Here is a 15,414-nt window from a genome sequence, read left to right on the forward strand (position 1 = left end):
CGCGATAATGTCTGAACGGATTTCAATGAAAATTGGAATATAAATTAAGTTCGTTGTAACTTAGATTTTAGGCTATATGGCATTCAAAATAGATGATTTAAAAGGGGAGTTATAAGGGGGCCTGAATTAAATAAATCCAAATATCTCGCTTATTATTGATTTTTGTGAAAAATGTTACATAACAAAAGTTTATTTAAACATAATTTGCGATAAGTTATATTCCTTGAAGAATTTTGATAGGACTGATATTTAATGAGATAAATGAATTTTAAAATTAAAATAACTGCCATCTAAGGCCGTGTAATGAATTAAAAAACAAATGACTTCGTCTATAAGGGGCCTTGGACAGCAACAATCGAAAGCTATGAAAGATGGCCTACAGAGAATGTTTCTGTGTTTGTATGAAGTAATATCGGAAGCTAAATTAACCGATTTGTATAATTAATTATTATTTCACCATTGGAAAGTGTAGTTTCTCTAGAGGGACATAATGCTATAATGTTATTACAGTAACTTCTGATATAATATAATATAATATAATATAATATAATATAATATAATATAATATAATATAATATAATATAATATAATATAATATAATATAATATAATATAATATAATATAATTTAAGTTATTTGAAGGGTTCAGAACCATAGTGGGCCAAGCACCATTTACTGAATACGTAGAAAACAAGGGTTAAAATTAAGTTATTACCATAATTCAATGGAAACCTATAACAAGTCAAATAAAATATACACATTAAATCTAAATGATGTCAATCTTCATTAAACTATGGTTGCATGTAATAAAAATTAAGAAACATGTTAAAGGAATTGTCATTGCACCAAATGAGTGTCTCTGGACCAAAATCATCGCATTTTAATTATTTGGATGCAATTTAAATTAAGTAACATATTAAACGATTTATCCTTCTATCAAACACGAATGTTCCCTGGATCAAATGACCTATTTTAATTTTGTAATTATTTATATTTATTTCTAAAGGGTGCAGCGGAGCGCACGGGTACGGCTAGTTTTATATATTTCGTGTAATAACAATTAGATTTTGGCGATAGAGTATGACTGTATTATTTACTCATATCATAGCCAGGAATCTGTATGTTTGGTTTTACAATTTTTCATACCCTCAGGCTGCAGATGATTTTTTTCATGTACAGTTTTACAGCATTTTACAACATTAATGTTAACCAAAGTGCACTTAGAGTTGAGATATTTTCATAATTTTTGCACTAAAATCAAGCTGATTAATGTAGCTAAGTACCAAACTATATTTTATGCCTATAAAGTTTAAAAATAGTAAAAATAATGTAACATGCATGGCAAGTGGAATGGCTATTTATCCCTTTTCACTATTTCAAAGAAATGGACGGTCTTCTTGCAAATTAAACAAACGTATCGTTATTTTCTGCAATTAGAAAGTCTACCAATCCTGCAGCAGTGACTAAGGAATGGAATGCTGAGTTCATTTGTGTATTCATAGTTGCGCTGTTGTCAAACCACGCAGATTTTCAGCCTAATTTTCTAATTAACCACGCACTTAGTTACAAAACGCGTAATAAGTTTTTTTTTCATATATTTTAATGTATTCTATTGCCCCCTTCAAACTATACAGTTATATCACTTCTATTCAATATAGTTCTACGTTTGGGATTTTACATGTCTGCATCATACAATAACGTGCGGTGTGCTTTTAAAACATAATTTTGCCGACCGATTGTTGCTCTGTAGGTTTCACTCTAAGCGTGAGGGGGGGTCGTCTCGGTGTTGCGTGAGATTCACTCAGGGTAGCCGAGGTACGGTTGTGGTGTAGGATGATGTCGGGAATAAGACCAAGCCGGCTACTTATATAAAAGGCAGTGTAAACTCCAAAACTATAAGTTTATTGTCGTATTCACTTGGTAAACTCTAGAGTATGTATTTCCGGCTGACTTATAATTCAATCGTTGGTCGCACTTCTGTATCGACTCTATGGCAGCCCTAAATAAGCTCTATCCGATACTATAAATTCAATACTATGCCCAGTACACTATGATCGACGCTCCTAAACGTTGACGAGTAGTCTCGCCGATGACAACGTTCTATCTATCGAGTCTTCACCGGAAGGAAGACTATTAAGTTGGGCCGCCGACACCAAAAAAAAACTCAGTGTGTCGTGCCGTCGACACGAAAAGAAGTCGTAGTCCTGTCGACACAAAACGAAGTAGTTATTGCGCCCTGTATGTAGGGCCACCGACACGATAAGAAGTTGTGTTTGTGCCCTGTATGTAGGGCCGCCGACACGATGAGATGTTGTGATCGTGCCCTGTATGTAGGGCCGCCGACACGATGAGATGTTGTGATCGTGCCCTGTATGTAGGGCCGCCGACACGATGAGAAGTTGTGATCGTGCCCTGTATGTAGGGCCGCCGACACGATGAGATGTTGTGATGATCTTCGCTCCCCGTCACCCTTATTTATAAAAACCTATCCTACGCTAAAACTAACTATCCTATTGGCTAACAACTACGTCACTTAACCGGCCTAAAATCTATTCCCTATTGGTCCAAAGTGACCTCATAAGCTGGACCAAGATCTCTTCTTATTGGGCGCGAAATATGTCATCTCTAAATTTAGACTTTGGATTTCCCATAACATCTAATTAGTTTGTCGATCTTGGAGAACCCCGTTCTTTGGAAAACCCAAGCTTGGCAAGTTGCTTTCCCACGGGTCTAGTCCAACTTTAGGATTACGCTTCAGCGAGTCTCTATATACAATACCGCACAAGGTGGCTGTAAATCTGTCCGATGCTGACAAGTGACGAAACACCTGTGTGGGGAAGCTAATTCTAACGAAGTCGCCAGAACATCCCCGCGAATACATGTAACAAAAATATGGAGATATCATTTCGCTAATAAATCGGTCTCTCCCTCTCCTAATTATAATTACTGCTTCAAGCGTCACGTTGTCACTCTACTTCCTCGATAAGAATAAGCACCAATTTGTTATATTGTTAAATGATTATTATTATAATTAGGCTATAATTATTATTTCATATACGAGTACGTTGATATTCTTAACTCTTAATAATAATTTTAATCACATACCTTAATGTTCGTCCTCAGCACAAGACATTGTAACCTCGGTTTTGTCCACGTGGATTAGACAAGTAGGTGTCATTTAAAAATGGAAGCAGCTTATTGGTTGCAATATTGAAATTGAGGCGAGTGATTGGAGCGGCGACATAAGAAATTGAAAACAATAATGCAATTAAATTTCTAAGACCTGCCGAATGTTATGCACGAGGCAGCTCAAAGACCTGCCGAATGTTAACCATGAGAGCGCGGCGATAATACCACAGTGGGTTTCGACAGTTCCGTCTCACAAACGGCAAAAGTCTCAAATAGAAAAAGAAGAGTTCATTAACTTAAAATCAGTGATCAATATGGAAGTCCTAATCAATAAAATATTCTGTTTTCCTTAAAAAAAAAAGTATCACTACAAGACACAGGAACAATTCTCATTCAAATGGCAAACCCATTTCTTAGTGCCCGTTTAGGGACGTGTCTAATTCTCCTACGTAAGCAGTCGAACTATAGGATGTCGAACTTGATTTCTGTTGAAGTTAAGAGCTTCCACTGTATATTGACTTGTACTTAAAATATCTTCATACATAATCATGAAATAATTTTGAACAGACGACATGCATATAAAAATGTTGGCTGCTGTGTCGTTAAAAACTGTTTGACTTCTTAATTGCATTGCTCTTTTCTCATTTAATGTAATGAGGTTATGCAGACTAGAATTAGAGTAACAATATGGAGTGGACAGCAATTCTGAAGTAGATGTCAGCGGTTTTATTAAGATATAATGCGAATGGAGGAAACATTTAATTCATATTAAGTTGAAATAACATCCATGAAACAGATAAGATTAAGTTGACACAAGTGATGGAATGGCGACAGAACAGGTTTTAAAGCTGCTTTTGAATTTCATAAGGAAAAGATAAAAACAAACAGTTTTAAAATCGAATAATTAAACACTGTTGTAGTCCGTTTATCAGCTGATTTTAATATCTTATCTACATAATACCAGAGTTAATATCATTATTTCCTTTAAAATATTAAACTTCAGTGATTTTTTACAACCTCTAGTCATCTCATTATCGTTCTTCTCAGTTTTCCTTGACAACAAAATGACTTATGACGTGTAACGTACATATTCGATCTATAATATAGAGCTAATAGAAAAAATGAATGGATTTTGTGGAACGGAAATCGCCTACTGTTAACTCAACAATATGAACAAATTCATTCCTATGTTGAATTCAATTTATTAGGCCATTAGACATACAGTTATACAGATACATTGAAAAACATACAGGCCTAATACATTTGAAAATCAGTACGGTTCGTCTCAGAAATCTGTAGAGTAGAAAGACGAAACAAGACCTCTGCGAAAGTGATATGTGGGAAGACTAGGGCCATTGACTGCTCTGGGGGGAGGCATTGCTTGAACGAAGCGAGCAATCGCTTGCAGGAGGGGATAATAATTATTTCTATTTGAACTCTACTCTACCTTCTACTACGAGCAGTCCACACCTGTGGAGTAACGGTCAGCGCGTCTGGCCGCGAAACCAGGTGGCCCGGGTTCGAATCCCGGTCGGGGCAAGTTACCTCGTTGAGGTTTTTTCCGGGGTTTTCCCTCAACCCAATACGAGCAAATGCTGGGTAACTTTCGGTGCTGGACCCCGGAATCATTTCACCGGCATTATCACCTTCATTTCGTTCAGACGCTAAATAACCTAGATGTTGATACAGCGTCGTAAAATAACCCAATAAAATAATAAAAAAATCTGCTAGGAGCATCTTACTCCTTAGCGGACTCGAGTTGATGCTGCCCGCAATACACATCGGCACAGATAGACTCCGCCTCCATATGAGCGAAGTAACTCCACAGATGCCTGGGAAGAACCATAGTATAAGCTGAAACAGTAAAATTTAATTAATACGATGAAAACATGAAATATTTTGAAAGTATTAAATTAATTAAAATACTTCACACTTAATGTATTAATTGTAACTAGTTGTAATTAAATGTATTTATTTAAAAACAATTTCATACAAATTTGTGTTAAAAACTCACCAACAGAGTAAAAAGGATTATTTAATAACCAATTATAAAATCTAGTTTTAAAGCTACTGATTGGTAACTTATAATATTGACTGGGAAGCTTATTATATAATTTAATCCCCATAACAGAAAAATTTATGTTATTCTTACGTAATCTACAGTATGGAATATTAATTTGTTCACTATTTCTAATTTCATGATCACGAATATTGGCTACTAATCAGTAATTTCGATATAATGTCGAGTGTATAGTAGTAGTAAATCATATAGGGTAAAGGTTGATAATATTGTGATACTAATAATATTATGATTGTACTTTTTGAGAATTTTTTTACAATTTTACAGAGCGACAGAAGGACCGGTTTTGTGCAGAAACTTGTTCACGAACATTTCCTTAATACGTTGACGCAAAAAAACGATTTTCCTGTCGCTCAGTAAAATTGTAAAAAATTTTCAAAAAGAACTATCATAATATTATTAGTAGGGTAAATTAGGATCTGTTGGACAGTGGGGCTTGTTGGACACTTTGTACTTTAACGTGTTACCTCGCCACTTTATGGCTCCACATTCTGCTAGAAGTCAGTGACGGAAGTAGCCCAACTCGTGTCTACTTCCGTCATTGACTTCTAGCAGAATGTGGTGCCCTGAAGTGACGAGGTAACACGTTAAAGTAAACAGTGTCCAACAAGCCCCACTGTCCAACAGACCCTAAGTTACCCTATAAGAATATTACCAACCTTTACCCTATGTATAACATACAATTACATAAGAGTAGTGCGCATTTATGTATACATTAACCTACTTGGAAGCGTTTATTGTAATCCATGGGGAGAGAGAGTTGTAAAATAACAATAAAAAAAATGTTATTTAGTTGTGCTTTGATACGGACGCAAAACAGACCTGTGCACAATATATGCGTAACTATAGAAAGTTTATACAAACTTGGCATTACTGACATATTTGATATTTGATATATTTGGTCACAGCACTTCTTTACATGTAATGGTGTACCTCACATTTCTGTATCCGGTGCCACCATTAACACTTACATTAACACATATTTGCAGTACATGTCTACACAACTTCTACCAATTAAACTATGTACTTTTTTATTATTACTTGTTCAATCTCCCTTTCAGTATTTCTCCTACATTTCGTCTGCTATTCTCTATTTGATCATTAATCGTAATATATCTAAATTTATATATGCCTTTCAAACCCCCTTTTTCCTCTAACTACTATTCACTAAGATTTCAATTTCACTTATTCTCTACAAATTATCATATTGAATTATTTGCCTTACTTGTTCTTTGACCTTTTCTCCTATCTGTCTCTTATATTCATTTACTGTTCCAACGTTCAAAATTACTGACATATAGAGATTTAATAACAATAACAACATTTACGGGATATTCTCATGTGCTTATATACACTATACAAATTAATAACATTTTGTCACTGAAAAATAGCTCCTTACTTGTCGTCTTAAAAGCACTTTTTGTTTTAATGCATTATTATTATTATTATTATTATTATTATTATTATTATTATTATTATTATTATTATTATTAGGCCTATTATTATTAGAGCCGGGATGTTTAGTCATTTATAACAGTTAAAATAGGCAGGCATAAAAGGCAATAAAACGTAAATAAAGGCACATTAATCTTTGAAAAAGGCATTATACATTTTACAAAGGTATAATATAATATTTTAGCAATCAATTTAAATTATATCAACATAACTCACATATTATTTACTTCATAGGTGACACATGTTGACTTATAAAATACTTTTCTCGTGATTAACTGTCTTTTCACAAACCTTATATAACAAAACTTTTCCATCAGTTGAAAACACATGGACACTAAATTTACTAACGTAAGTATGAAGTTTACTTTTCAATGGTTTACTGAATTTAGGCATTCTAGCTAACCGATCTTGTATTTTATGCTACCCGACAATAACTGACTGTTCCTCACTCAAATTTATTTCTCCTACAATAATAAACGCGTATTGCAGAAAATTGTAACAGTAAAATTTGAAAATATGAAAACAAACAATTAAAAACGCTGCGTGACAACTTCAATGAGAACGAGCTTAATATTTGAAATTATAAAGCTGATTGTTGGTATCGTGAAGACATGACAATATTATATTTGTAATTGCGAATTTTCGATCATTATTCATATTACACTAATAATATTAAATCACGATTATTAGCAGATGAAGCAGCGAAATAAATTAGTTTTATTTACTATTGTTAGTAAAGTCAGTCATTGTTTCAATTATTTAAATTGCATACACATTACATTACAATTAATTAGAAAATTGCAAATAAACAAGAAATATTGCTTTAAAATGACAAAAAAAGACATTTATTAGTAAGAAACACCTTAAAAAGGCAAAATAGACAAAATAAAAATTGGCCCAATCACTTTAATTTACTCCAAATCACATTTATATCTATGCAAATAATGATTTATTCCACTCTGTAAAAAAGGCATTTTGCCAAACATTCGGACTCTAATTATTATTATTATTATTATTATTATTATTATTATTATTATTATTATTAATATTATTATTATTATTATTATTATTATTATTATTATTACTATTATTATTATAGGATAACAGCCTGTGTTTTAAAAATTGGAAGTCACGCAATCTTTTCTTTTGCCTTCCTGCCGATCTTCTTTCTCAAGGTCTTCCATTTCGCACACACGCACTATCCGGCCAGGAGACAGACATCCTGCTACCATATTTATCTCATTCTCCTGGATACCCATTCTCTTATCTCTTAAATGCTACATTGCTCTCTTGACATATAAATTCCTATTATGATCGAATCATGTTTTCCCAACAATTTTTCTCACAGCGTTCATTTTTGTATTATTATTATTATTATTATTATTATTATTATTATTATTATTATTATTATTATTACTACTACTACTACTACTACTTACAAATGGCTTTTTCACTAGAAAGTTATTGAAATTTATATTTTCCCCGCCATTCATAAAATATTTTGATATGATACCTCTTGCACAAAAGGAGAGATCTTTTTTTTTTTTAGTAGGTTATTTTACGACGCTTTATCAACATCTTCGGTTATTTAGCGTCTGAATGAGATGAAGGTGACAATGCCGGTGAAATGAGTCCGGGGTCCAACACCGAAAGTTATCCAGCATTTGTTCATATTGGGTTGAGGGAAAACTCCGGAAAAAACCTCAACCAGGTAACTTGCCCCGAACGGGAATCGAACCCGGGCCACCTGGTTTCGCGGCCAGACGCGCTGACCGTTACTCCACAGGTGTGGACAGTAGAGATCTATAACTGAAACTCGATTAATATATTTCAGTATTATTTGTATTTATCCTGGTAATAATGAACAGTTTGACTCGTAGACATTTTGCTTTTTCAGCATTAACTTCCCATGATTTTACGAGAAGATTCGAAGAGAACGGCAGTTACGTAGACTTTCAGCTCCCCACTACTACCATTGATGCACAACACAATGTCAATACGGCGGTTGCTGTCGTCTGCGATACAACGAATTTTTCTGTTGATTTTCGAGTTCGTCATTTTTTCCGGTTATTATATGCTTATTTAATTTGTGTTAACTCTCGCTAGTGGTTTTATATTTTATTTTATCCGTCTTAGTATTTATTTTATTATTGTAAATATTTTTGTTTTATCATTATTATTATTATTATTATTATTATTATTATTATTATTAATGAATTATTTTGTATTACAATCTTTGTATCATTTCTGTCACGATTATTCTATTATTATTATTATTATTACTATTATTATTATTATTATTATTATTATTATTATTATTATTATTATTATTATTATTTATATCATCAGCATTATTATTTGAACCCTGTAAAATTTATGTAGACTACTGGACTGTACCCGAGCACGAGCATTATGCTCATTTCGGGTATCTATTCACATGTATTCAATTCAAATGTAAATTGTAAATAAATTAGAATTTGAATTTGAATTTGAAAAAGAACCCGGAGGTTCATTCCGCCCTCATGTAAGTCCGCCATCGGTCCCTATCCTGTGCAAGATTAATCCAGTCCCTAGCATCTTAACCCACCTCCCTCAAAACCATTTTAATATTATCCTCCTATCTACGTCTCGGCCTCTCCAAAGGTCTTTCTTCCCTCAGGTCTTCCAACTAACACTCTATATGCATTTCTGTATTCACCCATACGTGCTACATGCCTGCCCATCTCAAATGTCTGGATTTAATGTTCCTAATTATATTAGGTGAAGAATACAATCCGTGCAGTTCTGCATTGTGTAGTTTTCTCCATTCTCCCTCTTAGCCCCAAATATTTTCCTAAGCACCTTATTCTCGACCACTCTTAACTTCTGTTTCTCTCTCAAAGTGAGCATTCAAGTTTCACAACCATACAGAACAACCGGTAATATAACTGTTTTATAAACTCTTTCAGCATGTTTGAAAGCAGACTAGATGACAAAAGCTTCTCAACCGAATAATAGCAGGCATTTCCCATTATTAAATTATTTATTATGTGTTTAATTGCCTCTCGAGTGTCATTTATATTTGTTACTGTTGCTCCAAGTCCAAAGTATTTGAATTTTTTCAGCTTTTCAAAGGATAAATTTCCAATTTTTATGTCGCAGGTTCGGCGAAGCGGGGGAAGTCACGTGTCAGTTATGACTTGCTTTACGGGGCCCTTTTCTTTAAATTATTTTAAACAATCGCATGTTATTACGTAGGCTTCCAATTCCGAACAGCAAATATTTTAGAAAAGAACCTAGCACCCCAGCCACTAGGCTTTAGTAGTAGGTTTATTTTGCCTGGCAGAGTTAAGGCCATGAGGCCTTCTCTTCCGCTCAACCAGGTTTCAATAATATACATGAAATACAAAATTAGATTACAAAACAACACAAAAGAAAATACCTTAGAAATTACATAGAATATAGTAGAAAATTACAATAGTCAAGATCAGTTACATAATATAAAATTACAAATAGTCAAGATCGGTTACATAATATATAAAATAAAGTAGAAAATTACACATGGGGTAAATTAGGGTCTGTTGGACAGTCGGGCATGTTGGACACTCTGTACTTTAACGTGTTACCTCGCCACTTGTGGGCACCACATTCAGCTAGAAGTCAATGACGGAAGTAGCCACGAGTGGGGGTCCTTCCGTCATTGACTTCTAGCAGAATGTGGTGCCCACAAGTGGCGAGGTAACACGTTAAAGTGCAGAGTGTCCAACATGCCCAACTGTCCAACAGACCCTAGTTTACCCTAATCAAAATCAGTTACATAACATAAGGGGAAAGTCACACACACACACACACACACACACACACACACACACACACACACACACACACACACACACACACACACACACACACACACACACACACACAATTTATAAGACCCAAAATGCTCGAGATAAATTCGACGATTGAGATGTATTATACAGTTAATGTACTAACAGGAGAATACATGTGGGTTACAAGACATAAAATGTTGATTAGCAAAGTAGTACCAAATGACATACAAATACAAATGATTAAGTAATATATCAAGATAATAAAAAAAAAAGAAAAGAAAAAACAGAGATATCAGCAGAAACGGGTGGGGGAAATCGAGATGCGACATAACTTCTCGGACTGACACCATAAAGCAATTGTTTAAGAATTTTATTCGTATCCTCTTGAAGAAAGAAAATTCTATAGAGAGTTTTGGTATGTTGGCGGTGGTAGTGGTGGTGATGGCAGTGGTGATGTTGATGATGATGGTGATGATGATTATGATAACTTCTTTACGTGGGCAACCAATATGTACGACTTGTATAAATTTCAATCCACAGCGCAACTTCGGAACTTCTTCATTTTGTACTGTACAATAGAAATAGCAAGTATAAAATAATTTTTTTAACTTCTTTCTATTTTTCTTCGCCCCATAGATGTTGTTATTGTTGTTGTTGTCGCTTAGTCAACTGTCCGAAGACAGGTCTCAACCTCACAAGTGATATCAACAAAACACCACTTATGAGGCAACCAAGCCAAGAGATAATGGGTTAGAGTGGACGGAACAGTAAATCCATCCTGTTTTGCAGGTTCCTTTACCTCTTTCAGGGTAATCCCCTTTCTTGCAACATTTATTCTGAAAAATTAGTTTATTTGTTTTTAATTTTTACAGAATTTGACAACTGTGCCGCACTGTGTACAGCCCTGAGAATCCCAGACTCACACCTCTAGTCGCAACTCAGGCTGCATATTTTACAGGGGGAAGCCGCAATGGAATGGGCTTCTGTTGTTGATGAGGCTGGGGTGAGTGAATAAGGGGAGCTGTTGCTCGAGTGTGGGGGGTGGTAATGGACAGACACACATACACATACACACAAAACGAAGCTGTTACATTCGTCTTATAAGAAAACTTTATTCTGAGAAAATTTTACATCACTCCAAACATTCTGAAACGTTCTTGTTCCTTTCCAAAACCGACAACAGCGAAGAGATGGGGCATTAATTTATTATTGAAAAGCCTTGAGAGAGAATCGATGATGAGAAAGAAGGAAATGTCCAGGCGAGGAGAACAAGGAGAGGGGAAAATATAAGATGCCCGGCAGCGGTCGAGTAATGGACATGCAGTGTAATTATTACAGCAGAAAAGGGAAACTGACCGATTCAAAACAAATAGAAAATAATGAGAACTCACGCGCATTCGTCATAAAAACCCTAAAAATTATTCAGAAGAGATATCATTTTATCCGACACTTGTCAAATTTTAATAAACTATTGATTTATTCATAGAGAGGAGGCATATCTGATCTTATACCATTATCAAATTTGAAACACGTATACACTCTGTCATATTGAAAGTTTGGTGACGTACAAGAGGCAGATGAAGGTACAAGATATATATTCTGTTGTCACATCAGTCGACAGAAGAAAAGATGGATAAAGAAAACTTCTAGACCTGCTTTATACATTTGGATATTAATACTTACAACTTACTTACTTACAAATGACTCTTAAGGAACCCGGAGCTTCATTGCCGCCCTCACATGAGCCCGCCATTGGTCCCTATCCTGTACAAGATTAATCCAGTCTCTATAATCATATCCCACCTCCCTCAAATCCATTCTAATATTATCCTCCCATCTACTTCTCGGCCTCCCCAAAGGTCTTTTTCCCTCCGGCCTCCCAACTAACACTCTATATGCATTTCTGGATTCGCCCATAAGTGCTACATGCCCTGCACATCTCAAACGTCTGGATTTAATGTTCCTAATTATGTCAGGTGAAGAATGCGTGCAGTTCTGCGTTGTGAAACTTTCTCCATTCTCCTGTAACTTCATCTCGCTTAGCCCCAAATATTTTCCTAAGAACCTTATTGTCAAACACTCTTAAACAATTGGTTATTAATAGAAAAAAATTCGCTTCGGGGCCGGCGATTGAACCCGGGACCCCCAGTTCTATGCACTGAGTGCTCTAACCACTGAGCTAAGCCGAAGCTCAATCTACAGCACTGGATCGAATCTTTCTCCTTTGGTATTTGCTCTTAGTCGCCTAACTCCATGTTCGACATTTATATTGACACATATTAAGTCAACTGTCATCACACAAGGAGCGCACTCATTTGATTGACTTTGTGGCCGAGACTTCACAGCATACATGTACTGTTGGGCGAATGGTTTACTTACAAATTAATTTTTTGGTCCTAAAGAATTATCTGTAAGTTACACAGCGGTGATTTCCTAGAATACAGGCAAAATCCAACATGGCTGACGAAAACTACCAAAAACGTTCTGTCATTTATGAAGTTCAAATGCCACCAGACATCACAAAATCAAAGATGGAAAATCAGACATATATTCATATTTCTGAAGAAGAACAAGCGCTTCAAAAAATGAAAATATGTTTAATTTTTCATCTTTGATCTTTTTGGTGTTAGGTGGCATTCGAACTTCATAGTTGGCAGTACTTTTATGGTAGTTTTCGTCCGCACTTTACCCCCACAAATCACTAAAACACAAAACAAAACATAATCATTTATCACCTTAACAAATAAAATGTAATCCTCATTGAAGTCTTCAACAACAACCATTTCACTTCCAGTTATATGACGCAGGCTTCAAGGCAATAAGGCAATCTAAACTTAAACCATGCACAAAACAAACGACTGAATCAACACTTTGTCGTACAGTCAACTTCGCATAATTAAACCACGTGTTTCTACAAAATGAAATTCTCTTCGAACACTTATTACACCTAGGCCCGACTGTATAAACCATTTAATCTTAGATCAAAGGTTAAATTGATCCTTGTTTCTGCTGAACTTGGAATTTTGTGTTGTATAAAGTCTAATCTGAGATTAATTTGTCTCAAACTAAAGTCAACTTTGACTGAAGAAATTTCTCCGATTAAGTTAGATGATCCAAGTTCAGTTATTTCTTTTCTCTTTGAAATATACGAGTGACAGATTGTGCAAATAAAATATCCATTATTATTAATATTAATAGATATGATAGGTACATTTATATATATTTCTTTCAATTTCTTGCCTTAATACACAAACAATCTTATATTTTATAAGGCTCTATCGTGTTCAGCCGTATCAAATAACATAACCTATAATTATATTATGTTTATAACAACCATTATTTATTAATGGATATGATAGGTACATTCATAAATTTTCAATTAACTGTATTACTAAACGAAAATTGTCGTTTTATAAAGCTTTATTATGTTTAGCAGTATCAAACACCATAACATGATAACAACTTGGAGAACAGTCAACCTTCTTCTTATTGTCCGCCATTATTCACATTGCACAAAAAACCAGTGTCTCCAACAGAGTGTACGGAAAGTCGCCAAAAAGTAGTTGTAAAGTCGCTAGATTTCTCATTATCAACAAAGAAAGATTAAATTTTGTCACTATGGGGTGCTAAAAAGGTCACTAAATCCCTATTTAAGCAATATAAAAGTTAAAAGAAATTGTTGTTGAAAAAGAGTTAAAGTCGCTATATTGGCAACACTGAACAAACCTGTCCGCGCATCACGTATTTCACCTGTTTATGCGATGTTGCCAGATCCTTTTCACGTGAACTTAGATTGCATTTGAACTAAGGTAATTTGATCGCAGAAAAGTTTTATACAATAGAAGAAGTGTCTGAACTCGGTTCACTTTTCGATCTTCGATCAAAGTTGATCTTTAGTCAGGGAGTTTTATACAATTGGGCCCTAAAGTTATACGAAAAATTCAGTAAATAATTCCTTGGAACCACAGAAACAGGTTTCTCCTGAACAATCGACACAATTCTTATTCAAAGCGAAAGAACTAAACCAAAATCGACACAAAATTTAATACTCTGTTCTATGTTCACACATCTTTCACAAATATCATAAAATGACAAACTTCGAATAGCTTCAGCCATAAGACAGTATAATAGCACTCACGTCAAACGTCATTACCCATTTAAAATTAACGAAAATTCTAGAACAAATGAAAACTATAACCAATCAAATAGAACATCACGACGACACCTAGTACAAAAACCTGGAACTAACATATGAAGAGTCCACTGCAAGAATGATGGATGTCACTTTCTTGTCGAAAATGAAGCAAGACTGTCAATGCATAGCTTAAGACATTTAGAATGTACATAGAGAGTTACATGGCATTAACACTGATAGTCATTGTCCAGTAATGATCGGAAAATCACAGTTAAGCTTTGAGCGCTAAGCATTTCAAACTTTCAATTGCTTCTCCTGCAAAATGTATTCCAAATGACATCCATCATTCTTGCAGTGGACTCTTCATATAAAAGTTACTAAAAATCACTAACATTTAACTCTAAAGTTAAGAAGTTGGTAATACTTACTACATCCAACCAGGTGCCCGTCTTCTATGAAATTACTGTTACAGCATATTTTCGTACCTCTAATAATAGTAATATGCGTTACAAGAGCGGTATGTTGAAGTTTCCATGTTCGAGGAAAAGTTTGAAAAAGCGAAACGTAGTTGAGCTTTTTTAATTTCCAGGAATTGAAAGAAAACATACCGCTCGTGCATCGTACATTATTTTGTGCGAAGATCGTTTATTACATACCTGAAAGAGGAATTTCTAATTAGTTGCAATGAAATCTCCATCTGGGTTTCTGTTCAATGACGGCAAATTTGCAAAACAAAAATATCTATCTTCAACATTGTTGCTTTAAAATATTTTCTGTGTTTACTATACTCCAGCAGGCCGTGAT

The sequence above is a fragment of the Periplaneta americana genome, chromosome 14 (genome assembly GCF_040183065.1).
Source record: "Periplaneta americana isolate PAMFEO1 chromosome 14, P.americana_PAMFEO1_priV1, whole genome shotgun sequence".
Taxonomy (NCBI): domain Eukaryota; kingdom Metazoa; phylum Arthropoda; class Insecta; order Blattodea; family Blattidae; genus Periplaneta; species Periplaneta americana.